The sequence below is a fragment of the Suncus etruscus genome, chromosome 6 (genome assembly GCF_024139225.1).
Source record: "Suncus etruscus isolate mSunEtr1 chromosome 6, mSunEtr1.pri.cur, whole genome shotgun sequence".
Lineage (NCBI taxonomy): Eukaryota > Metazoa > Chordata > Mammalia > Eulipotyphla > Soricidae > Suncus > Suncus etruscus.
In genome coordinates, this window is record NC_064853.1 from 33,601,401 (window position 1) to 33,626,748 (window position 25,348).

At 43.1% G+C, this 25,348-nt stretch overlaps 1 pseudogene; it reads left to right on the plus strand.

Annotated features, from left to right (window-relative positions):
• The first annotated feature begins 1,554 nt into the window (after nucleotides 1–1,554).
• On the plus strand, nucleotides 1,555–4,577 carry LOC126011692 (60S ribosomal protein L23-like; annotated as a pseudogene).
• The last annotated feature ends 20,771 nt before the right edge of the window (nucleotides 4,578–25,348 follow it).

The following is a 25,348-nucleotide window of genomic DNA, read 5'->3' on the forward strand; positions in this document are numbered from 1 at the left end:
ATGATAGTGTGTAGGGTAGGCCTTAGGGCTCCGACATTCAATGTTTGCATATAAACAACACTGGGAAGGAGCCCTGGTGGAGAAGTAAGCATAGAGGTGGAAGAGCACTTTCATTCCTCAGGACTTACCAAGCATTTGAGAACACTTGGGAGCAGGAAGGAAAGGCTTTTGAATTGTCCTATTGCATTTGAAGCACAAAACTCACCACTAGGGAGAAGCCTTTAGAAATCTGACCTTTTTCAGGGACTGAGGAGATAACAAAGAAGTCAGGGTGCAGGACCCCAGATCCAATTGTTCCTCCTCCACTCAACGCTACTGAGTATGCCCCTACTGGTTCTCAATACTGCAGGATCCAAGCATTTATCTCTCTGGCTCAGTTGACTGAGTATCACCAGTTATGACCACCCCCCCCACCCAGGCCTCCCAAGCACTGGGAGTACGCTCCCAATAAAATAAAATCTGGGGCTGGAGAGGTCATTCAAAGGCCTTGAGTGCATGACTTGCATGCAGAAGGTGTGGGTTTCATACCCAGTTCCATATGGTGCCTTGAGCACTGCTGGCGGGGGGGGGGGGGGGGGGGAGCCCCAAGTACCAAGTCAGGAGCAGCCCCTGAGCACCACTGGATATGGCCCTAAACACAAAAAAAATTTTTGGACAAATTTCAGGAAGGTTTCGATGGTTATTCAATCTATTTGGGGGGATTATTCAACTTTATTGACATCACAGAACTTATACTGGATAAAATTTGTTTTGTTTTGTTTTGTTTTTGTTTGGGGGCTTTGTGCTCAGGAATCCTCCTGTTGGGTTCAGGGGAACATATGGGATATTGGGGATCAAACCCAGGTGGGCCATGTGAAAGACAAGAATCCTACCACTGTACTATATCGCTCTGGCCCTGAATAGAAGTCTTTTGGTGTGTGTGTGGGGGTTAGATCACAACTGGCTGCACTCAGAGGTTACTCCTGGCTCTGCACTCAGAAATTGCTCCGGGCAGGATCGGGGTATCATATGGATGCAGGGATTGAACCCAGATTGTCCCAGGTCAGCCGCATACAAGGCAAACGCCATACCACTGTGCTATCGCTCCAGCTCCATGGATAGAAGTCTTTTTAATGTTATATAGATGGGAAATAGTACCTGTTCTTCACCTGTGATTGAACAGAATCTTACACTGGAGAGAAATTCTATGAATACAGGATTTCTATAAAATTTCTATGACATTTCTATATTCTATGACTATAGAATTTGGAAAATGGTTTGCTATATCCTTAGGCCTTTCCCAGTGTAACTCACACTGGAGGGAAAAGCCTTTTAAATATAAGAAATGCAGGTCAGGGGCTGGAGAGATAGCACAGCGGTAGGGCATTTTCCTTGCTCGCAGCCGATCCAGGTCAGAAGGTGGTTTGAATCCCGGAATCCCACATGATCTCCCTTGCCTGCCAGAAGCGATTTCTTAGTACAGAGCCAGGAGTGTGACCCAAAAACCAATAGAGAATGAGAGAGAGAGAGAGAGAGAGAGAGAGAGAGAGAGAGAGAGAGAGAGAGAGATGAGAGATGCAGGTATGTATGCAGGGCAAGACAGCTGGGCAAGAGGGCAAGCTCCATGATCTGAATGCACACTCTGCCTGCACAGAGCCCAGTTCGATTTTCTACAGCACATGATCCTCTGAGGTCCACAAGGAGTGACTCCAACTCAAAAACAAAAAGTTGCATGTAGTTCTTAAGGCACCACAGAATATGCACCCCCCTAAACAAAATCCCACTGTTGTCATTTTCTTAAACCCAAGTGAATGAATGTAAATAAAGCTGGTAAGGTCAGATCGATCCTAAGATGTAGAAGTCGCTGGTAAGGTCAGATCTCAGGCAAGTAGAGCACTCACTAAGAAGCATCCACCAGCCACTTCAGGACAGTAACTCAGTTTGTAGGTGGGAAAAGGATAGTTATATTAGGGGAAAATAAGGTGGAGAATAAGGTGTGACTCTATCAGCCAATCAGGTAGGATGTGAGAGGGGATTAAAACAGTGTGTGTTTCTGTGTTTGGGGAAGACAGAGAAAGGAAATTAGAGAAAGCAGGGTGTGTACTCTGGGTGTTAAAACAGGGTGTGTGCTTAAGGTGATTAGCTACAAATAAATAAATAAGTACCAATTAAGTCCATCCCCGGTTTTCTGGGAAACTCTGTGGGCTTAGCAAAGCAAACAACTATTAGAGTTCATGAACCCTGACTACCATCCCTAGGTATCATAGGTATCCTGGTTATGGGATACCTGGGTATACCAGGTAGGTACCATATTTGACCTCATAGCCTGGAATGTCCCTGGTAAACAACAGACCCCAGGAAATTGTGCACTTGTTTCCTCAGGCAAAGCCCCTCTGTATCCCCTGGTCCACCAATCAGCTAACACCTCTAGGGCAAATGTCATCCTTGCTGGTAGTGATGATGTTACCTCAGATGGTTTCATCCTAGTCCCTCACCTAACCTAACCTAAGAGAGAATCACCACCGGTGCTGCAGACTGTTGTGTATGTAAATATTTTAGGGGATTACTATGTTACTCACCCTAAACTGATTGGTGATTGTGCCCTACCCTAGGGTGTGACCTGGCATTCTGCCCCCACCCTAGAGTAGTACCTGATTCTGCTTCCACCATTGGTTGTTATCTGATCCCACCATTGGGTGGTACCTGATTCTGGTGGATAAAAACAAGAGTCTGTGGAAGGCCAGGGCTTTTTGGCTGGAACTGAAGCTGAGTCTTTGGACTTCAGTCTTGTCCACCGAATAAAGCGAATATTTCCACGAGCCTGACTGTCTGCGAGCTGTTTACCCGCCGTTTCACCTCAGAACCGTCGGCAAGACAGGGTGGCAGATGCGTGCTCCGAGCTGGAAGAGAAAGGCCTCATCCTCCATACCACCATCAGTCAACCTCTTCAGGGGCTGACTTGCTACAGCAGACAATGTGCCTAGTCCTAGGCACACCTGGTCTCTTTCCAAATATATGAACTCTTTACCAGATATTTCTCCTTTGCTTCTTTTGCTTTTTGGAATTTCATGGTATCATCTCTAAACGCTGTTGTCTTACATCTTGGTATTCAATCAGCTTCCTGATCAAATGTGGAGACCCTGTGACTTTTGGTACTTCTTCATTACTTTTCTTTCATTTTTGAGTTTTTGGTTTTTGACAACAGCCCATTGTGTGAAAAACTTACCACATAGGGCCAGAAAGATAGCACAGCACTATGTAATTTGCCTTGCATGTGGCCCACCCAGGAGGGACCCAGTTTAATTCCTGGCATCCCATATTATCCCCAAGCCTGCCAGGGGCAATTTCTGAGTGCAGAGCCAGGAGTGACCCCTGAGCACCACTGGATGTGGCCCCAAAAAACAATCAATAAAAACAAAACAAAACAAAAAAACATCATATGTGGTGACTCAAATTGGGTCAGCTGTGTGCAAGGCAAATACCTATCTACTGTATCTCTCTTTGGCCTCATTAAATATCAATTTAATAAATAATTTATAAATCAAACAATATAAATTAAAAATTAAATAAATAAATGATAAAATAAATATTAATTTAGAATATGATGATTTTCCCTCAGAGACAGTCCCTCACATCAGGAGGTACTTTCCTCATTCTTGCTAGTATCTTCTCTTCCTCCCTACTAATTTCCAATAAGATATTGTGCCCTTGGATCCAACTTTGTCTCCCAGTTTATGGACAAAAACATTCATTTTACATCACTTTTATTAAGCTGTTCCATACCCACCAAAAAAAATAGAATGAAAACAAGAAATAAAGGGCATTACTATGATAACAAGTTATTTTGTTTTTGTTTTTCTTTTCTGAGAAAATAAAGAGCCAGTCTCCTATTAAATGGTTGGCTATTGGGGTCAGAGAGCTAGTATGGAATGTTAGGAATTTGCCTTGCATGTGACAGACCTGGGTTCAACCTCCAGCTTCCTCTCTGGTCCTTCAACTCCTGCCAAGAATGATCCCTGAGAACAGAGCCAGAAATACATCCTGAGCATAGCTGTGTGTGTGTGTGTGCCAACAAAACAAACAAATAAGGGCCATCTAAAAGGCACTGCCATTTATATGACCTCAAAAGTGTTGTCTAAAAGTGAAATAAGCTTTCTGTTCCTTTCAGGTCTTCAAGATTTCAAAGTGAAGGGTTGGTGGGTCCTTTGATGCTAAATTTTGGATTACCTTGACTCTGCCTATAGGAGCTGTAATCAACTGTGTGGATAATACAGGAGCCAAAAACCTGTACATAATTTCTGTGAAGGGGATCACGGGCTGACTGAACAGACTTCCTGCAGCCACTGTAGGTGACAAGGTGATGGCCACGGTCAAGAAAAGCAAACCCAAGCTCAGGAAAAAGATACATTCAGCAGTGGTAATTCAACAACAGAAGTCATATGGTGAAAAGATGGTGTCTTTCTTTATTTCGAAGATAATACACGGGTCATAGCAAACAATAAAGGTGAATGAAAGGTTCTACCATCACTGCATCAGTTGTAAAGAAATGTGTGGACTTGTGATCCAGGATTGCTTCCAATGCAGGCAGCATTGCTTGATTCTTTGGTGTTTGTATTTGTTAAAAAGAACCCATTATGGGCTGGAGAGATAGCATAAAGGTAGGGCATATGGTCCCACTGAGCCTGTCAGGAGCGATTTCTGAGCATAGAGCCAGGAGTAGTAACTCCTGAGCACTGCTGGGTGTGACCCAAAAGCCAAAAAAAAAAAAAATAAATAAAGGAAAGAAAGAAGGAAGGAAGGAAGGAAGGAAGGAAGGAAGGAAGGAAGGAAGGAAGGAAGGAAGGAAGGAAGGAAGGAAGGAAGGAAGGAAGGAAGGAAGGAAAAGAAATTTTACAATGGGATAATAGGGCATCTGCTTTGCATGTGCTAACCTAGGACAGACCATGGTCCCCCAAGCCAGGAGCGATTTCTGAGCGTATAGCAGGAGTAACCCCTGAGGGTCACTGGGTGTGGCAAAAAAATTGACAATGGGTACAACAATTTCCCCATAGCTTACCCCTCCAGAGTCTGCCAAAATTTAGAACAGGGATATTGCCTCTCTACAAACAAGAGACGTGCATTTATTTGATATTTATTACACATCAGGATGCAGACTGAAATCTCACCCAGATATAGAATCTAATCAAAAGGATCTTAATTTATTTGGGGCTAGAGGGATAGTACAGCGGATAGGGAACTTGCCATGCATATGGCTGACCCTGGTTCAATTCCCTAGCATCCCATATGGTCCCCTAAGCACTGCGGGAGTGACTCCTGAGTGTCACCAAGTATGGTCCCAAAACCAAAACATGCAAAAAATTCTCAAAGGAGTCAACACCACCACCACCCCACCACCCACAAAAGCTATTGAGAAACCTTACCAATTCCAAATTCTCTTCCTGTCCTCTGCTTGAAAGATGCTGAGCTCTCCAGCCACCTAGCAAAGGGTGGCTGCCAGCTTATGAGAGAAATAAGCCTGAAAGCAGGTCCAAAACAATGGGTGCCAAGGGCAGTCATGCCAACAGACACAGCTCTGTCCCTGTGGTACTTTCCTGCTCAAATCACGGGCACATTTGAATCTCTTTTTTTTTTTTTTTTTTTTTTGGTTTTTGGTTTTTGGGCCACACTCAGTGGTGCTCAGGGGTTACTCCTGGATAGGCGCTCAGAAATTGCTCTTGGCTTTGGGGACCATATGAGACACTGGGGATCGAACCCAGGTCCGTCCTGGCTCAGCCATGTGCAAGGCAAATGCCCTATGGCTGCGCTATCATGCCAGCCCCGCATTTGAACCTCTTGTCACAACTCTTATCCTGTTTAGAGACTGAGGGTTAGGTTTAGTCTTAATATTTAGAAACATAAACATGAAATGCATTTCTGACATTCATAGGGCCCAGGTTCATTCCTTGGGTCCCTATGGCCTTTCAAGCTCTGTTAGCTGTAACTTTGATGGTCCCCAGCATTTCTGGGAAGATGTCCCTGTAAAGAGAATCCAAGATGGGCTTTCAATGAAATGAGGTGGGCATGAGTGGTTCCTTAACAGGTGGTCGCTGAGTTTATGTATTTGCCTCTTCTATTTGGGAAAGCTCAGGAAGTTTGCTTTGAGCCAGAGAGAGCTGTAGATGAGGCGAGGGTGTGTGTGTGTGTGTGGCCTCCTAACCTCTATTGTAAGGCACATATCTTCCCTGTGGGATGGCCCATTGCCTCCAGTTGGAGTGGGGTTCATAGATTCTACTGTCAACCAGTCACCAGAGGTAATTCATTCTAGGCAAGGACCCTCCCCCAACCAAGACAATTTTAGTCTCGGTAGCTGTGGAGGCCCAGGAGGCATAGCCTCAGCATCCATTATAGATGACTTGGATAGACAAGGAAAAAGCATACAAAGAATGTTTTTAACACAAGGGGACCAAAGGTCCCATAGACACTGGACTGAGTCAGTGAGAACATTAAGCTGCAAACCTGTGATCTATATACTCAACAGTGGACAAGAAAACTCAGAGAAACCAAATGGGAATGTGCTCCCTCTCAAAGGAGGGGGCCCCTCTGAATGGAGAGCTTGAAAACAAAGGGAACTGAGGTCAGGAAACACTTAGAACCAGGCATGAATGTTATAAGACTGCAAGACAATTAGGGGAACAAGGGCCTACTGAATCAGCAGCACTCCAGGAGGTATCAAGGGCAGGTTTCCTCACTTGAAGCCAGCTCAAGTGTAGACATATTCAGGGCAGATGCTCTGAAAGTGCAGAAGGAAGAAGGAGGAACCATTTGTTGGAAAGATTATTGTTGAAACAGTTTGTTGGACAATGTAGAACATTTTCCCAAAGGGCTCTCTCACACTGCATCCTTTTTTTCCTCCTTTTTCTTGCTTCCTTCCCTTTTCTATTCTCCTTCTCTTCCTTCTCCTCCATGAGGATATTTTGAAACATTTGGGGCAAGCTGAATATGGACTAATTATAAGATAATAATCAGAAAGCTGTAGATTTTGTTGTCTATGATAATAAACATACTTTTGAATTGTTTAAAAAATCAGTCCGTAGGGGGCCTGGAGAGATAGCACAGTGGCGTTTGCCTTGCAAGCAGCCGATCCAGGACCAAAGGTGGTTGGTTCGAATCCCGGTGTCCCATATGGTCCCCTGTGCCTGCCAGGAGCTATTTCTGAGCAGACAGCCAGGAGTAACCCCTGAGCAATGCCGGGTGTGGCCCATAAACAAAAACAAAAACAAACAAAAAAATCAGTCTGTAAATGTTAGAGATTTTTCTGAAGAATTTGTAAGTTATTAGTTAGCAGCAGATTGTTTTAAGATACTCTATCATGGGGCCGGAGAGATAGCATGGAAGTAAGGCATTTGCCTTGTATGCAGAAGGACGGTGGTTCTAATCCCGGCATCCCATGTGGTCCCCCAAGCCTGCCAGGAGTAATTTCTGAGCGTAGAGCCAGGCGTAACCCCTGGGCTCTGCTGGGTGTGACCCCCCCCAAAAAAAAACAAAATAAAACAAACAAAAAAAAGATATTTTATCAAAAGAAAAGAGCAATGGGCAGAGACAGAGTGCAAACAAGAGCAAGAAAATGTTGATCCTTGTTCAAACCAGGTGATAGGAGCCCAGAGACTTGTTATCCCATTCTCTCTGCTGTGTTTGAAATGTTCCGTAATGAAAGGTCTGAATTTCCTCACTCATGTGTCTCCTCCATGAAACCACTGAACTCAAAAGAGAAAGATCAAGTGTGATATCAAATAAAAATTTTATAATACAAATTACTTTCTTTAAGTTGCTTTCTTTAGCCTCAAACGCCTTTTAACAGATAGAAGTTAAAATATTATGGAAAAATAAAAGACCATTGTCACAGTCTGTTAATCCCATATGCTTCCCATGAGAAGGATAAATAGTTACATGGCAGCTTTATGGGATGTAGGGCCCAATGTAGAAAAATTTCCCAAAGGGCTCTCTCATTCGTTCTTTTCTCCTTTTTCTTGCTTCCTGCCCCTTCCTATCTCGTTACTCTTCCTTCTCTCCCATGAGGAAGAGAGGGAAAATGAGGTATAAAGTAATCTCTTATTTGGCCAATTAAAGCAAAATAAAGGTAGTGACCTTTGGTTTGAGATACTCTGGTTTTATTGAAACATAGATTCCCTCAACTTACAGGGACCATCACCTGAAATTGATCTGAATTTAACTGGACCCCCATTAAAAAGATTATTTAGAAGATGTGTTTTCTTTTTTTTTTTTTTTTTTTGGTTTTTGGGCCACACCCGTTTGACGCTCAGGGGTTACTCCTGGCTATGTGCTCAGAAATCGCCCCTGGCTTGGGGAGTCCATATGGGACGCGGGGGGATCGAACCTCGGTCCGTTCCTTGGCTAGCGCTTGTAAGGCAGACACCTTACCTCTAGCGCCACCTTCCCGGCCCCAGAAGATGTGTTTTCTTAGGTGAAAAACTCATTTTTACAAAAAAAATTTAACCATTTTTATTAAGTTACTGGGATATACAATACTGTTGATAATGCTTTTAATGGCCTGACCATTTCAACATCATACCCATCACTTGAGAGCTCTCCCTCCACTAGTGTCCACCAGTGTCCTCAAGGGCCCCTCTTATCCACACCCTCCCATGTAAGCTCAGTGTTATAGACAAGATCTCCAGTTCTTTTTTTTTGGTGGGGGGATAGGGTGGTTAGGGTTATACCTGGTGGTGCTCAGGGGTTACTCTTTGCTCTAGAAATCGCTCCTGGCAGGCTTGGGGGACCATATGGGATGCCGGGATTCGAACCACCATCTCCTAGGTTGGCAACATGCAAGGCAAAATGCCCTACTGCTGTTCTGTTTCTCTGGTCCCAAGATCTCCAGTTCTGATAACTTTGGCTACTTGCTGTTACCTTACTATGTTTATTTATATCCCACATATGGAAAGATCTTGAAAGCTCCTCTTGGATTGGAGAGATAGTACATGGGGTAGGGCACTTACTAACTTGCATGTGGCTGACCCCGGCAGCCCATATGTTCCCCCAAGCACTACTAGGAATAATTCTCTCTCTCTCTCTCCTCTCTCTCTCTCTCTCTCTCTCTCTCTCTCTCCCCTCTCTATCTCCTCTCTCTTCTCTCTTCTCTCTTTCTTCTCTCTCTCTCTCTCCTCTCTCTCTCTCTCTCTCTCTCTCTCTCTCTCTCTTTTTGCCTTTTTGGGACCATGCCCAGTTACTCCTGGCTTTGGGCTCAGAAATCATTCCTGGCTTGAGGGACCATATGGGACGCTGGGGGATCGAACCGAGGTCCATCCTAGTTTAGCATATGCAAGGCAAATGCCTTACCACTTAAGCCACCATTCGGTTCCCAGGAATAATTCTTTACTTTTCTTTTTCTTTTTTTTTTTTTTTTTGATTTTTGGATCACATCTGGCCAGCGCTCAGGGGTTACTCCTGGCTCAATGCTCAGAAATCGCCCCTGGCAGGCTCAGGGGACCATATAGGATGCTGGGATTTGAACAACAGTCCTTCTGCATGAAAGCAAATGCCTTACCTCCATGCTATCTCTCTGGCCCCCCAGGAATAATTCTTGGTAGCAGAGCCAGGAGTAATCCCTGAGCATCTCTGGTGTGGCTATTTTTTTTATTTTTTATAAAGCACCTTTTTTTTTTACAAACTTGTACTTGGCTTCCTGTTAAAAAGCAGAAGATAAAAGCATTTAAGCATGAAATTGCTGGTTTTCAAAAGGACAAGTTTAATGTGTGTGTGTGTGTGTGTATGTGTGTGTGTGTGTCTGTCTGTCTGTCTGTTTAATTTAATCTATGGGGACACATCTGGAGTAGCACTCTCAGGCTTCTCCAGGTTCTGTGCTCAAGAGTAGCTTTGGTGGTACTCAGCAGTCCTATATCCCGTATACAAACCCAGGCATCCTGCATACAAAACATGGTCTTAGTCCATTGAACTAACTCTTCAGTCCCCCCAAAAGGTCTGTTTTCCAGTGTTTTTGCTCCTGTGCGTCTCCTCACATACAACACTGAACTTCTCCACTTCTGGCCCTCATATGTGTGGGATTTTCTGCCAGTCACACAGTCACACACCACACAATTCTTTGTGACACCAACTGGTTGCACTCAGCTCTGAGACTGCCCTCATAAAAACAGTATCAGATCCCACAGGTTAGGGCCTTAGCCCTCCGTATCCAATACCAATCTCAAGTAATGGATTTCCAGGTTACCTGTAATTTCTGTTCAGTTGGACAATAAATAAGACATGTAAGAACCCTCCTCCCTTGGGTCTGATTACTTCGCTAGAGAACAAATCCTTCATAAATTGAGCAAAGTCTGTGTATGATATCCAGAGTGTTCCTGAAGCACTGGAGTGAAGGGAAATTACTAATAGGTTGAATTTAAGGCAGTGTTGCTTGCTGTCCACTTGCTCTTTCAGGAAAGGCATGGTGAGGTCAGGTCTGAAGGTGACACACAAAACTTACTAGTTTTTAATCTGTATGTTTAGGAACAAGATAAATAAGATTGGTAATTAGAACAGAAAGATATTACAGCAGGTAGGTGCTTAATTTGCACAAGTCAACCTGAATTTAATCCCTGGCACCACACACAGTTTCCTGAGCTCTACCAAAAATGATCTCTGAGCACAGACCCAGCAATAAGAGAACCATGGGATGTGTTCAAATAACCCCAAATAAAAATGTAAAGAAAAAATTGGTGATTAGATTGGAGCATTAATACAAATACTTGGGCTAGAAAGATAGTACAGTAGGTAAGGCACTTGCCTTGTATGCTGTGAACCCAAGATTAGCACCATGTGTGATCTTCAGAGCCATGCCTGCAGTAACCCTTGAGCAGAGTCAGGAATAAGCCCTGAACACAGCAAGGTGTGGCCCCAAATAAATAAATAACAACAAATATTGCTTTAAGTTTTGATGTTTATTTCCCCCAAAACATTCTAGCCTGTACTCAGATAAATTTTACACATTTATTTTCCTTTGGGGGTGTTGGGACCATATCTAGCGGCACTCAGGAGTTACTCCTGGCTCTGTGCTCAGAAATTACTCCTGGCAGGCTTGGGGGACCATGTGGATGCCAGGGGTCAAATCCAGAGGTTGAGCACATACAAGGCAAATGCCCTACCTGCTGTGCAATCGCTCTGGCCCTACATCTTTATTTTTTACACCATTTAATGTTTTGGGCTTACTTTGATTTGAGGTAAGACTTTGCCCTGTGCAGGCTCTAATGTGGGAAGTCCTCTCCTACATATGAAGCAGCACTTCAGCCTTTTGAGTTATCTTCTCAATTCATTTCTAGCTAAAAATGCTAACCATGGGGCCGGGCGGTGGCGCTGGAGGTAAGGTGCCTGCCTTGCCTGCGCTGGCCTAGGACGGACCGCGGTTCGATCCCCCGGCATCCCATATGGTCCCCCAAGCCAGGAGCGACTTCTGAGTGCATAGCCAGGAGTAACCCCTGAGCGTCACCGGGTGTGGCCCAAAAAACCAAAAAAAAAAAAATGCTAACCATGTTTAAATAAGCATATTGAACTTTATTTCTACAGAAAATTATAGATACAGAATACTTCATACATTTCTACTTTCATAAAAATATGCATTGTCTTGTGTCACAGATATGATCTCCCAAGTCCAAAGCAGGTCAGAAGTGACCCCTGAATGCAGAGCCAGGAGTAAGCCCCAAGAACAGCTGCATGTTCCCAAACCCAAACAAGCAACCCCCCCCAAAAAAAGTGCAAATAGAAGACTAAAGGGGAGGGGAGGGGGAGCCTAGGGAGAAAACTCAGAGAGCTAAAGTGAATGTATGCTTTGTAAGCAGAAGCCCTGGTTCAATCTTCACAGTCTCCAAGCACCACTTGGTGTAATTTCTTTCAAAACAAAATAATCCCCCCCCCAATAAAAACCCTAAAAATAATTTTTTCACATAGTAGGTGAAAGAGTTTAATAGCACAGTTGTCCTTAAACCACAAGAATTCTTTGTTCTTAGAAAGTAAACAGGGGTTGGTGAGGTGGCGCTAGAGGTAAGGTGTCTGCCTTGCAAGCGCTAGCCAAGGAAGGACCTCGATTCAATCCCCTGGCGTCCCATATGGTCCCCCCAAACAGGGGCAATTTCTGAGCACTTAGCCAGGAGTAACCCCTGAGCATCAAACGGATGTGGCCCCCCCCCAAAAAAACAAAGAAAAAGAAAGAAAGAAAACATTAGAGATACCTATTATTTTTGAAATATTATTAAATGCATTCTCTCTCTTTTTTTTTTTTTTTTTGGTTTTTTGGTTTTTGGGCCACACCCGGCGGTGCTCAGGGGTTACTTCTGGCTGTCTTCTCAGAAATAGCTCCTGGCAGGCACGGGGGACCATATGGGACACCGGGATTCGAACCAACCACCTTTGGTCCTAGATCGGCTGCTTGCAAGGCAAATGCCGCTGTGCTATCTCTCCGGGCCCTAAATGCATTCTCTTAAAGAAAAATGCAACCCCAAGGCTGGAGAAACAGTACAGTAGTTAAGGTACTTACTTGTCTTGTATTTGATCAACCAGCACAGGTACAACATATGGTTCCCTGAGTATTACCAGCATGAACTTTGACCACAGAGTCAGGAGTAAGCCCTGAACACTACGGGGTGTGGTCCCCAAACCAAATATATATGAAGCAATAACTTCATCCTATCATACAGTTTCAATAAAGTTGCTTGGGGAAAAAAAAAACATGATTCATTCTTGGGGCCAGAATGATAGTATAGCGGGTAAGGATATTTGCATTGCATGCACAGCCACCTGGGTTCAATCCCCGAATCCCATATGGTCCTCTGTGCCTACTAAAAGTAATTTCTGAGCCTAGATCCAGGAGTAATACCTGACCACTACCAGGTATGGCCCCAAAACAAACAAACAAGGAACTGATTCATTCCTAAACCATCCCACTCTACCCCTTCTTCAACTCTCAGGTTCTTGGCTCCAACTATGTGTATTATCACCATGTATTAGTGCAATGTTCTGTATTTGTTAATGACAATATAGAGTGGTTTATCATTTACTTTTTTTTTTTTTTTTTTTTTTTTTGGTTTTTGGGTCACACCCAGCAGCGCTCAGAGGTTACTCCTGACTCTATGCTCAGAAATCACTCCTGGCAGGCTCAGGGGACCATATGGGATGCTGGGATTCGAACCACCAACCTTCTGCATGCGAGGCAAATGCCTTACCTCCATGCTATCTCTCTGGCCCCTTACTTTCTTTCTTAAACTTAAATTTTTTCTTTGTTTTTAGGACACACATACAGTGCTCCAGGTTTACTCCATAATCTGCACTCAGAGACCGTATGGGATGCTGGAGATCTAACCTGGGTCTGCTGCATGCAAGGCAAGTACCCTACCTACTATACTACTGTGTGTGTGTGTGTGTGAGAGAGAGAGAGAGAGAGAGATAGAGAGAGAGAGAGACAGAGAGACAGAGACAGAGAGAGACAGAGAGAGACAGAGAGACAGAGACAGAGAGAGAGAACAGCAGAAATATTTAAAAAGTAAAGGAAATTTGTTCCTTAGAGAAGACCAAGGCTAAAGTAAAAGAGCAGTTAGGGGCTCAGAGTTGGGGTATGGGCCACCCCAGTGTACAGTGCAAGTTTGGTTCCTTGTTTTGTTTGGAAGCCAAACCAGGCAGTACTCAGGGATCACTCCAGGTGATGCTCTGGAGACCATATTGTGGGTAATGAAGATGGAACCAGGTGGGTAGCACTGAAAGCAAGTTCTCTACCTGCTGTACAATCACTCTGGCCCCAGGTTCCTTTATAGATGGGAATTCTGGCTCAACAGGTTGGTAATGTGAACAAAAAAACATTTCTGTGCTTGAAACAGGCACGTTCAATAAGCAGAGTGACAAAAGGCAGCATTTGCAAGAAGGCATGTAGAAGTCACAATTGCATTAGAAATTCTCAAAGCATTCAGCATTGCTAAAGCAAGAAAACATGACCTAAGTGATAAGAAGAGGGATTTGGCTGCCACCTAGTGTGAGGAAGCCTGAAAGCCAGAGTGACCGAGGACTCCCTAGGTAGATTCTAACTTTGAGCTCCTCTAACAGGAAGACAATATTTTTTTTCTGGGGAGCAGGGAGGGTGTATGGGGATGGGAAGGATGGGGAAAGGGTTGATGCTTGATTCCTCACCCACTGATGAGGCTTTATCTCTGTGTGGAAGTCAGTGCTGGTATTTCTTTCTTCCAGAGCTGTCTGGCTAGCTAGAAATGAAAAATTGTTCACTCAAGATAAAAGCCTTGGGCCAGATAAAAGGACAGTGACACCAGGTGTCACTCCAGAGCAGAGAGCCAGGAATAGCCCCTGAGCACCCTACACAGCCCCCTTATCCCAAAGGGGAAAAATGCTTTCTTCTTCTTCTTCTTCTTCTTCTTCTTCTTCTTCTTCTTCTTCTTCTTCTTCTTCTTCTTCTTCTTCTTCTTCTTCTTCTTCTTCTTCTTCTTCTTCTTCTTTTTCTTCTTCTTCTTCTTCTCCTCCTCCTCCTCTTCTCCTCCTCCTCCTCCTCCTCTTCTCCTCCTCCTCCTCTTCTTCTTCTCTTCTTCTTCTTCTCCTCCTCCTCTTCTTCTCCTCCTCTTCTTCTCTCCTCCTCCTCCTCCTCCTCCTCCTCCTCCTCTTCTTCTTCTTCTTCTTCTTCTTCTTCTTCTTCTTCTTCTTCTTCTTCTTCTTCTTCTTCTTCTTCTTCTTGTGACCCACTTGGCCATGTTCAGGGGTTATTCCTGGCTCTGCACTCAGTAATTACTCCTGATAGTGTATGGGGGACCATATGGGATGTGACTGATCAAATCTGGGTCTATTCTATCCACTTTGTCGCCTTTCAGTGTTTCAAAATTTCAAATAAAGCCGCAATTCTATTTTGTTGTTGTTGTTGTTATTGTTGTTGTTATTATTATTATTATTAGTTTTGGGGCCATATCCGGTGATACTCAGCGTTTACTTCTGACTTTGCACTCAGGAGTTACTCTTGGCAATGCCCAGAGGGACCTGATGGGATGCTAGAAGGTGAACCTGGTCCAGTGCATGCAAGATAAATGCCTTACTGGCTAGACTACCTCTCCAGTCCCAACAATTCTATTCTTCTGCTCTAAAAATCATGAGCAACTTTCTACCTCTGCTAGAAGCACTATCAGTAGAGATTGCTTTGAATTAGATCAACTGTTGGCAAGAAGCAGAATGAAAGACCCCTCCATGGGGGATCACAAGTATGTTGCTTTAGTGTCAGAATAAACTTTCCCTGCTCTTCACAGGGCAACTATGTTGGCAGCAGGCTCATGTTGGATAGGTAACACAGCTGGCACAGTTATCAAGATGGGAATCATTGATCTGATCAAGGCTCTGGCATGGAACAGGTAGTATGGTTGACATGACCAAGATCAAAGTACTTACTGACTCAGAGAGGTCCTATGGCTGGTGAGAATCAGACCAAGCAGGCTGCAGCAGGAGATGTAATATATAAGTTAAGGCATTTGTCTTGAATGGTGCTGATCCTTGTTTGAATCTGGCATCTGCTTAAGGTTCCCTGAGCACAGAAACAGGAAGAAACTTCTGGTTATGGGGGATTTCTCACTCTTCGGCTTATTGAACAAATAAGCATACTGGTAATAATGGTATTTCTTTGTGCTGCTAAAGGTAATGACAAATAGAAAGAAGAGAAGGGCTAGAATGATTCTGTAGGATTATACTGTAATTCAAAGTGTAAATAAAAATTTAGAAATTTTTATGGGTAGAACTAGGAAAGATTATGACCTTTATTGATCTTATTTACTAGATTAGAAATAATGTCTGTACAAATGAAACATTTATTATTACAATACTAAAATACAAAAGTAGAAAAGAAATCCCTGGGGGGTGGCGTGGCTCAATGGCAGAAACTTTGTATGTAACAATCTGGATTCTATTTATCCCCAACCCTACACAAAAGAAAAAGCCCAAAACTAAATAAACTTAGTTTGGGAGAGAACTGGGGAAAGGGCTCAGCCTGCTAGGCAAGAGCCCTGGATCTGTCCAGGACACTATAGCACACCCACTATAAAACCCCCCTTCTAAGAAAAGACAACCATGGCCAAAGGACACATGAAAAAATGCTCCACATCACTAATCATCAGGGAGATGCATATCAAAACTACAATGAGGTACCATCACACACCACAGAGACTGGCACACATCACAAAGAACAAGAACAATCAGTGCTGAAAGGGATGTGGTGAGAAAGGAACTCTTTTTTTTTTTTTTTTTTTTTTTGGGTTTTGGGCCACACCCAGCAGTGCTCAGGGGTTACTCCTGGCTATCTGCTCAGAAATAGCTCCTGGCAGGCACGGGGGACCATATGGGACACCGGGATTTGAACCAACCACCTTTGGTCCAGGATTGGCTGCTTGCAAGGCAAACGCCGCTGTGCTATCTCTCCGGGCCCCGAGAAAGGAACTCTTATTCACTGCTGGTGGAAATGTTATCTAGACCAGCCTTTATGGAAAACAATATGGAGATTCCTCAAAAAACTGAAAATTGAACTCTCATATGATTCAGCTATTCCACTCCGAGGGATATACCCTAGGAACACAAAACACTGGAAACAACCAAGATGCCCTTCAACAAATGAATGACTAAAGAAATTGTGGTACACAATGAAATATTATGCCACAGTCAGGAGGGATGAAGTCATGAAATTTTCCTATACGTAGATGTACATGGAATCTATTATGTTGAGTGTAATAAGTCAGAGGAAGAGAGATAGACACAGAATAGTCTCACTCACTTATGTTTTTTTTTCCTCCGACTCTCCCCCATTTATGGGTTTTAAGAAAAATGAAAGACCCCCCCCAAAAAAAAAGAAACAAAAAGGGCTCGGAGAGATAGCACAGCGGCGTTTGCCTTGCAAGCAGCCGATCCAGGACCAAAGGTGGTTGGTTCAAATCCCGGTGTCCCATATGGTCCCCCATGCCTGCCAGGAGCTATTTCTGAGCAGACAGCCAGGAGTAACCCCTGAGCACCGCTGGGTGTGGCCCAAAACCCAAAAAAATAAAAAGAAAAAAAAGAAAAATGAAAGACATTACTGTAATAAGGCCCAGAGACAATAGAGTTAAGAGCTGGAAGGGACAGAAGGACCGGCTCACAATTTGAAGCTCAACACAAAGAGTGGTGAAAAATGTTAGGGAAATAACTACACTAACTACTAGCATGACAATGTTAAAGAATGAGAGAAGTAGAATGCCTGTCTCGAAAACAGTCAGGAATGGGGGAAGAGGGGGGCATTGGTGGTGGGAATCTTGCACTGATGAAGGGGGGTATTCTGTTTATGACTGAAACCCAACTACAAACGTGCTTGTAATCATGGTGCTTAAATAAAAAATTATATATAAAAAAAGGCAATCAAAACTTGATAGTTCAGAACCCATAGCTTCTTTAAAGTTACAGTAAAACTTAAATATGTGTTGCAAGTCAGCCCCTGAAGAGGTTGACTGATGGAGGGATGGAGGATGAGGCCTTTCTCTTCCAGCTCGGAGCACATGTCTGCCACCCTGTCTAGCCGACGGTTCTGAGGTGAAACGGTGGGTAAACAGCTCGCTGACAGTCAGGCTTGTGGAAATATTAGCTTTATTCAGTAGACAAGACTGAAGTCCAAAGACAGCCTCAGTTCCAGCAAAAAGCCCCCTGCCTTCCACAGACCCTTGTTTTTTATCCCCCCAGAATCAGGTACCACCCAATGGTGGGATCAGATACCACCCAATGGTGGAAGCAGAATCAGGTACCACCCTAGGGTGGGGGAAGAATGCCAGGTCACACCCTAGGGTAGGGCACAATCACCAATCAGGTTAGGGTCAGTAACATAATAATCCCCTAAAATATTTACATACACAACAAATATGGTTAAGCTTGAAGGCAGAGATGTGGTTACTTGGAAAACTGAACTTCACTTTTAGGGTGGCCGCACTGATCACAGGGACAGACCCCCACCGTCACCATGCCCATAACTGCAGGTCCTGGATGCAAGGATTTGCAAAAGGGCCTTTATGAGAGGAAGTAAAGGATCCATGTCTCTCTGCAAGCCCTCCAGGAGAACCTCAGGCTATTCTAGTCCTGTGGATGTCCAACTAGCCAGATGAGAAAAGGCCACAAAGACCCTGCCCTTTGTCCCATATACAAGAGGTGCCAAAACACAATACATTGGGCAGGGGGCTTACCTTTTACAGTCCAGATTGCAGTTAGATTTCCAGCATCATATATAATCAATCCCCCAAACCCTTCCAGGAAGCTCTGAGCATGGAGGCAGGAGTAGGTCCTGAGCATTGCTGGGTATGAGCCCTGTCCCCTCCTCCCACAACAACCTTTGTTGGGAACTTGAGGGAAGTTATTGGGGCCAGAGTGATAGCACAGTGGTAGAGCATTTGCCTTGTACAAGGCCGACCCGGGACAGACCCGGGTTTAATCCCTGGCATCCCATATGGTCCTCAGAGCCTGCCAAGAGCAATTTCTGAGCTCAGAGTCAGGAGTATCCCCTGAGTGCACCTGGGTATGCACCCTTTCAAAAAAGAGGGCAGTTACACCTTCCATTCCATGGAGTATTCCACTTGACTCTGTGCTCTTTGCTCTTACTAAAATAATAGCCTGCAGTGTTCACAGAGGACTTAAGAAATTTTTCGAGTTTCCCTACCCTGCATTTTGGCATTCCTGTAACCTTCCATCAGGATAGAATATCCATGTTGCTGCTGCCTCTTCAGAATAAAAAATATGAGGAGCAGACCTGAGTCAAGTTGAGGCCAGTCCATAGAATGAAGCCAATAATGATTGGGGCTTGCTGATTCATGTGCAAGAACAAGTGTATATTGTTGTAAGTCATTAAAATAAGAAGTCTTGGGGCCGGAGCGGTGGTGCAGTGGGTAGGGCTTTTGCCTTACACAGCTGACCCAGGACAGACTGTGGTTAGACCCCCCGGCGTTCCATGTGGTCCCCCAAGCCAGGAGCGATTTCTGAGCACATAGCCAGGAGTAACCCCTGAGCATCACAGGGTGTGGCCCCAAAACAAAAACAAAAACAAAATAAGAAGTCTTGTTTCATTATGAAGTATTAGTAGCTGCTTTCCATATATTTCTTCTAAAGATTAAGAAGAGATATTGGGTGGAAATTCCCATGTGCAAATCCAATCTGTAATTTTAAAAATAAACATCTGTAGTATACATATTCTAGTCTACATATCATAGTATATACATAAATATATGTTCATAGTATAGTATAGTTGTGCCTCCCATCTACACTGTGAGAGCTGCTATGTACATTAACTTTGAGATTTCCTCCAGAATAGTTAGTTTCCTATGGACAAGGAAAGGCAACCTACTTCTTAGCAATAGTCTTCCTTCTAAGATCAAAATTCCAATTTGGTTTGTCTGCTCTGACATAGCAGATTAATTTTAGTTCTAACAAAGGAAGAAACCTCTGAACTCTTCATCACTTAGCCATGATTGATGAGCTCATTGAGCATTGGCAATTGATTCAGCCTTGAGCCCTCTCCCTTTCCAGTTATGGGGGGTAGGGGTAGGTTGAAAGTTCTGACCATTTAATTACAAGGTTGGCTCCCCTGGCAACCAGGAACCAAGTGCCCCCAACCTTTAGAGTTTCCATAATGCCATCTTATTAACATGAATAGAGAAACCTTTCACTCTCCCAACACTTAGGAAAATCCCAGGTTACGGGAACCTGTGAGCCAGTATTAAAGAAATCTAACAAAGAAACATGTGCAAGCACTTAAGAGTTTAGGAGAATCAAGGTTTAGGTGTTTGTTTTGTTTTGTTTTTGTTTTGAAGTCACACCTAGTGATGCTCAGGGGCTATTCCTGGCTCTGTGCTCAGGAAACCAGGGATCAAATGAATTCACATGCATGCCAGGCAAATGCCCTACCCAGTGGACTATCACTCTGGCCCCAAGAAAGCCAAGTTTTATTGAATGCATTCAAACTCTAGCTAGCTAGCACCAAAATGGGTCAACCATCTAGGACCATATATGAGTTTTTATAGGTAAACACTAGCTACATCATTTCTAAGATTATCTAACATATATAATAGTTGCTAATATAGTTGCTAAGGATTGGTATAATCAGTGTAAAGTTCCATATAGACACTTTCTGTAACCTGGTTCTGTTCCTGCTCAGTGGTAGAGGATATGATTAATCTGTATGAATAGGAGTTCCATTCTCCTCATATGTTCCACCAAAATAGAATCAGAAAAAAATATTTAAACCTTCATTCTTCAGAAAGTCTTCCTCCAAACAGATGATCAAAATGAAGCCAATATGGCAGAAGAGATAGTACAGTAGGTAGAATGTTTGCCTTGCACACGGCCAACCCAGCATCAGGCCAACCCAAGTTCAACCCAGCATCCCATATTGTTCCCCAAGCCTGCCAAGTAAGAAAGAGCATAGTCAAGCATATATGCAAAAATATGATTGTTAAAAAATAGAATTTATTGTTCGAGATAGCTCAAGGATTAAGTCACTTGTCTTGCAAGTGGTTGATTTACTTCAATCCCAAGTACAAATAGTTTTGTTTGTTTGTTTGGTTTGGTTTGGTTTGGTTTGGTTTTTGGGTCACGCAATGCTCAGGGGTTACTCCTGGCTCTATGTTCAGAAAGTGCTCCTGGCAGGCTTGGGGGACCATATGGGATTGCAGAATTTGAACCAATAACCTTCTGCATGAAAGGCAAACGCCTTACCTCCATGCTATCTCTCCGGCCCCTCCACATAGTTTCTTAATAACTGCTAGGAGTGATCATAGGATTGGAAGTAAGCTCTGAGCACTGCAAAGCATCAAAAAGAAAGAAAGAGAAAAAGGCAAAAGAGAGAGAGAGAGAGAGAGAGAGAGAGAGAGAGAGAAATTTAATTTTCTTTGTAAGATGAAAAATACAGGGAAAAAAACTTTCATATAGCAGAGGAAAGTTGCCAACCTAACCTAAAATAAAAATACGTACCTTTGGGCCAGAAATATTCTCTCTTCTCCCAGACAGAGCACTTACTTTTATTTCTTTTATTTTTTTGAGTCACACCCATATCTCCACCCTTAGTTCCCCCCTGGTCTGAGGTCCCTTTTGTATATAGCTTGTTGTAATTTGGGTTTCTTGAGTATATTGTCATTGACTTTGGTTTAGGTATTTAGGTTTGACTTTTTTGTTTTGTTTTGTTTTATTGTTTTTTTGTTTTTCAGCCACACCAGTGATGCTTAGAGGTTACTCCTGGCTATGTGCTCAGAAATCACTCATGGCTTGAGGGACCACATTGGATGCTGGGGGATCGAACTGCGGTCCATCCTAGGCTAGTGCGAGCAAGGCAGATGCCTTACCACTTGTGACACTGCTCCAGCCCTGAGTACTTTTCATGTGTGACTTCCAGGTTTGAGGCTATTTTAGCACTCTCGCGCGCGCGTGCACACACACGCACACACACACACACACACACACACACACACACACACACACACACACCTCAGAAAAAATACTAAAATATAAGGTGTCCAAAGGAGAAGTCAGAGACTAAAATTACTATATTGGGAACTGGAGAGTCTGTACTGTGGGTAAAGTGATTGCCTTGCACACAACTGACCCCAGTTAAATTCTCATGCCACATATGGTCCCTAGAACATGCCCAGGCATGATCCCTAATTGCAGAACCATTAGTAAGCCCTGAACACTGCTGGTATATCCACCCCAAAAATAAACAAAAGAAATAAAAGCCCTAAAAAGGACATAAATAATAGAAATGAAAAGAGCCAAGTAAATTATTAAGAAAGCAAAGAAATTTTTAAAAGGGAGAGTAATAGACATAGAAAAAGAACCAAGATATACAGCAGATGTATAATGTCAGTCCTTGAGAAAGCAAATAAAGGGGGGGTGTCCTTTTTTTATAATTGAAACCCAACTACAAACATGCTTGTAAATATGGTGCTTCAATAAAGATATTATTTAAAAAATAAAGAGAAAGCAAACAATTGAAATAGAGGATAGAGAGATGGTACAACTTGTAATGCACTTAATTGCCTTGCAAGTGGCTGATCTGGGTTTCATCCCTGGCATCATATGTGGTCCTGTGAGCACTGCTGTGTGTAGTCCCAAACCCAAACAAAATACAGTGAAATAAAGTTGATTAAAAAATTATAATAGGGCCCAGAGTGATAGTACAGTGGGTAGAGCATTTACCTTGCAAGTGGCTGACCTAGGTTTAATCTCCAGCATCCCATATGGTCCCTTGAGCTCATCAGGAATAATTCCTGAGTGCACAGTCAGGAGTAACCCCTGAGCACTGACCCAAAAGAAAGAAAGAAATTATAATCAAGGAAACATTTGGTTTTTTAAATGTTATTTATTGATTAAATAATTAATTGATAGGTTGTTGGGCCACACCCAGTGGTGCTCAGGGGTTACTCCTTGCTCTGCACTCAGAAATCACCATCACCCCTGGCAAGTTGGGGCACCATATGGGTTGCTGGAATCAAACCAGGTCTCTCCTGGGTCAGCTGGTTGGTTGCCTGCAAGGCAAATGCCCTACCACTGTGCTATCTCTCTGGCCCCTCAAGGAAACATTTTAAAACTTTATCACTTTTACCTGGAGATACCATATGTACCTGGAGAAATGCATATATGGAAATAATTGCTAAGTTCTGTGCTGAGATGAATCAGATAAAATTATTATATTAAACATATGGAACTTGCAGGGTATGGTCCCAAACAAAAACAAACAAAAAATATGGAAGTCTGAACAGAATAATAACTGTTATTTAAAAGAGGAAAGCAAGTCTGGTATTACATTCCCAATATAAATATTCAAAACAAGGAAATAGTGAAATAGCATCTCTCTATATGGAAATTGTAGGACCATTAACCTGTCATATCAACGCTGACAAAAAAGTAACACTTTTAGTAGTGCCTGGGATTAAATCCAAAGATTCACACATGAAGGAACATTCTTTACCAATGAGCTACATTTGTGGAGGTAGGAACATAATTTAGTCACACAAACCACAGAAAAGATTGATCCCATTAACTCTTTTTTGGGGGGTGTGGGAAGGGTTTGGGGCCATACCCTGTGATGTTCAGGAGTTACTCCTGGCTATGCGCTCAGAAATGGCTCCAGACTAGGGGGACCATATGGAACACTGGGGATCAAACCAGGTTCGTCCTGAATGGCCAAGTGCAAGGCAAACTTCCTACCGCTGTGCTATCGCTCTGGCCCTCCCATTAACTCTTTTTTTTTTTTTTGGGTTTTTGGGCCACACCCGGTAATGCTCAGGGGTTACTCCTGGCTATGTGCTCAGAAGTTGCTCCTGGCTTGGGGGACCATATGGGACACCGGGGGATCGAACCGCGGTCCGTCCAAGGCTAGCGCAGGCAAGGCAGGCACCTTACCTTCTGCGCCACCGCCCGGCCCCCCATTAACTCTTTTAGAAAGGAGTGGAAAAGGTGTTTTCAAGGAACAAAAGGCATGTTTTATATGCTAATGAAGTGAAACTTGTATACATTCAGATTAGAGTATTAAAAATGTATAAAGGTGTTAATTACTTTTATTTTATTTTTGTGTTTTGGTTTTTTGGGATCCTTTTTGGTTTTCAGGGATCATTCCAAGCGATGGTGGGGGACCATACCTGGTGCTGGAAATCAAACCAGGGTCTGCCACGATAGGCAAGTACTAAACCTCAGCCCCTAAAGGTTTTAACATAAGCCTCATCAGAGAAAATAACAATAGAATACAGGTACAAGAGGAAACAAGAAAGAATTTTAAATCTTTCACTACAAAAAAAAAAGTTTAATTATATACAAAAGAAGTAAAAATGAAGAAAATGAGAGACCCCCTAAACCAGGAGGGTTTTTTTGTTTTTGTTTTTGTTTTGGGGCCACACCCATTGATGCTCAGGGGTTACTCCTGGCTATGAGCTCAGAAATCGCTCTTGGCTTGGGGGAACCATATGGGACACTTGCAAGGCAGATGCCTTACCTCTAGTGTCACCACTCCAGCCCCTAAACCATCAGTTTTTAATCTTTTTGGATGATACCTACAGTCTAATCCTGGTCCTCAAACTGGGAGCTGAAAACTACCCATTACTTTAAGTCATAAAGAAAACAAAAGGCTGAAAACCACTCGCCACCACAAATCATATACATATGTCAAGCATAATGGTAGCATTGAATGAATGCCTCCCTATTGGTAATTTACACTCTGTCCACCCAGTCCAGTTGCCTTGCTCCACTGGCTACCACTACCCTTTTCACCCCCCTCTTCCCTTCTCACTTCTTTTCTTGTAGACACTATTTTCTTTTTGCAATCTGTTTCTGTTTTGGTGCCACATCTTACTCCTGGTCAGCAATAATTCCCAGAAGGATCAGGAAACCATATGGGGTACTGAGAAATGAACCTGGCTCAGCTGCACGCAAGGCAAGCAAGTGCCCTACTGCTGTCCTACAGCAAGGGCCCCTCTTTTGCAATCTTTTTTTTTTTTTTTTGGTTTTGTTTTTGGTCATATCCGACAGCACTCAGGGGTTCCTCCTGACTCTATGTTCAGAAATAGCTCCTAGCAGGCTCAGGGGACCATATTGAGATGCTGGGATTCCAACCGCTGTCCTTCTGCATGCAAGGCAAATGCCCTACCTTCATGCTATCTCTCTGGCCCCTCTTTTGCAATCTTAAGAGCTTGATTTTCCTTCATTTGGTTTGTTCATTAGTTTTGATCACTGTTTGTTTTAATTCTCAGAGCTGTGATTGAAATCAGGGGTTCTATATTTGAGAAATGTGCTGTCACTGAGCTACATTCTTTATTCTTTATTTTCCACCTGAGTGAAATATATACAATTTGTCTTCATTTAGTATAATCCACTCCAGAATAGCATAATGACCTCAAGACTCATCTGTGTTGTTGATTTTGAGAGGCTTCCATATTTTTTATAGCTGAAGAGCATTCCATTTCTGTAATTACCATAAACATAATTGGATTAAACTTTTTAATCAATGATAGTGATTGGATGATTGAATTTAAAGCAGTCAAGGCTTATTTTAGATTCTAGGACATTAGTAAGTGAAAAGTAAAAAAAAAAAAAAAAAAAAGGAATTGAATGGGTGTGTGGCCAGAAAGATGAAATATATGTAAAAATGTAGCCAAAAGATAGTAGGAGTTTATTTACTAATACTAGATAAAGTCAACCTTAAATCAAACCTGGAGTTCTTTCCTTTTGCCCCCTTGTCTGTGAAAAAGCAAAATTGGTGACCAGCGTCTCTGTTGACATCTGAGAAAATTCTGCAGGTTCTGTTCCTACTGAGTGTGCTCAAAAGAACAAGTTTTCTGGGGCTGGAGAGATAGCACAGTGGTAGGGC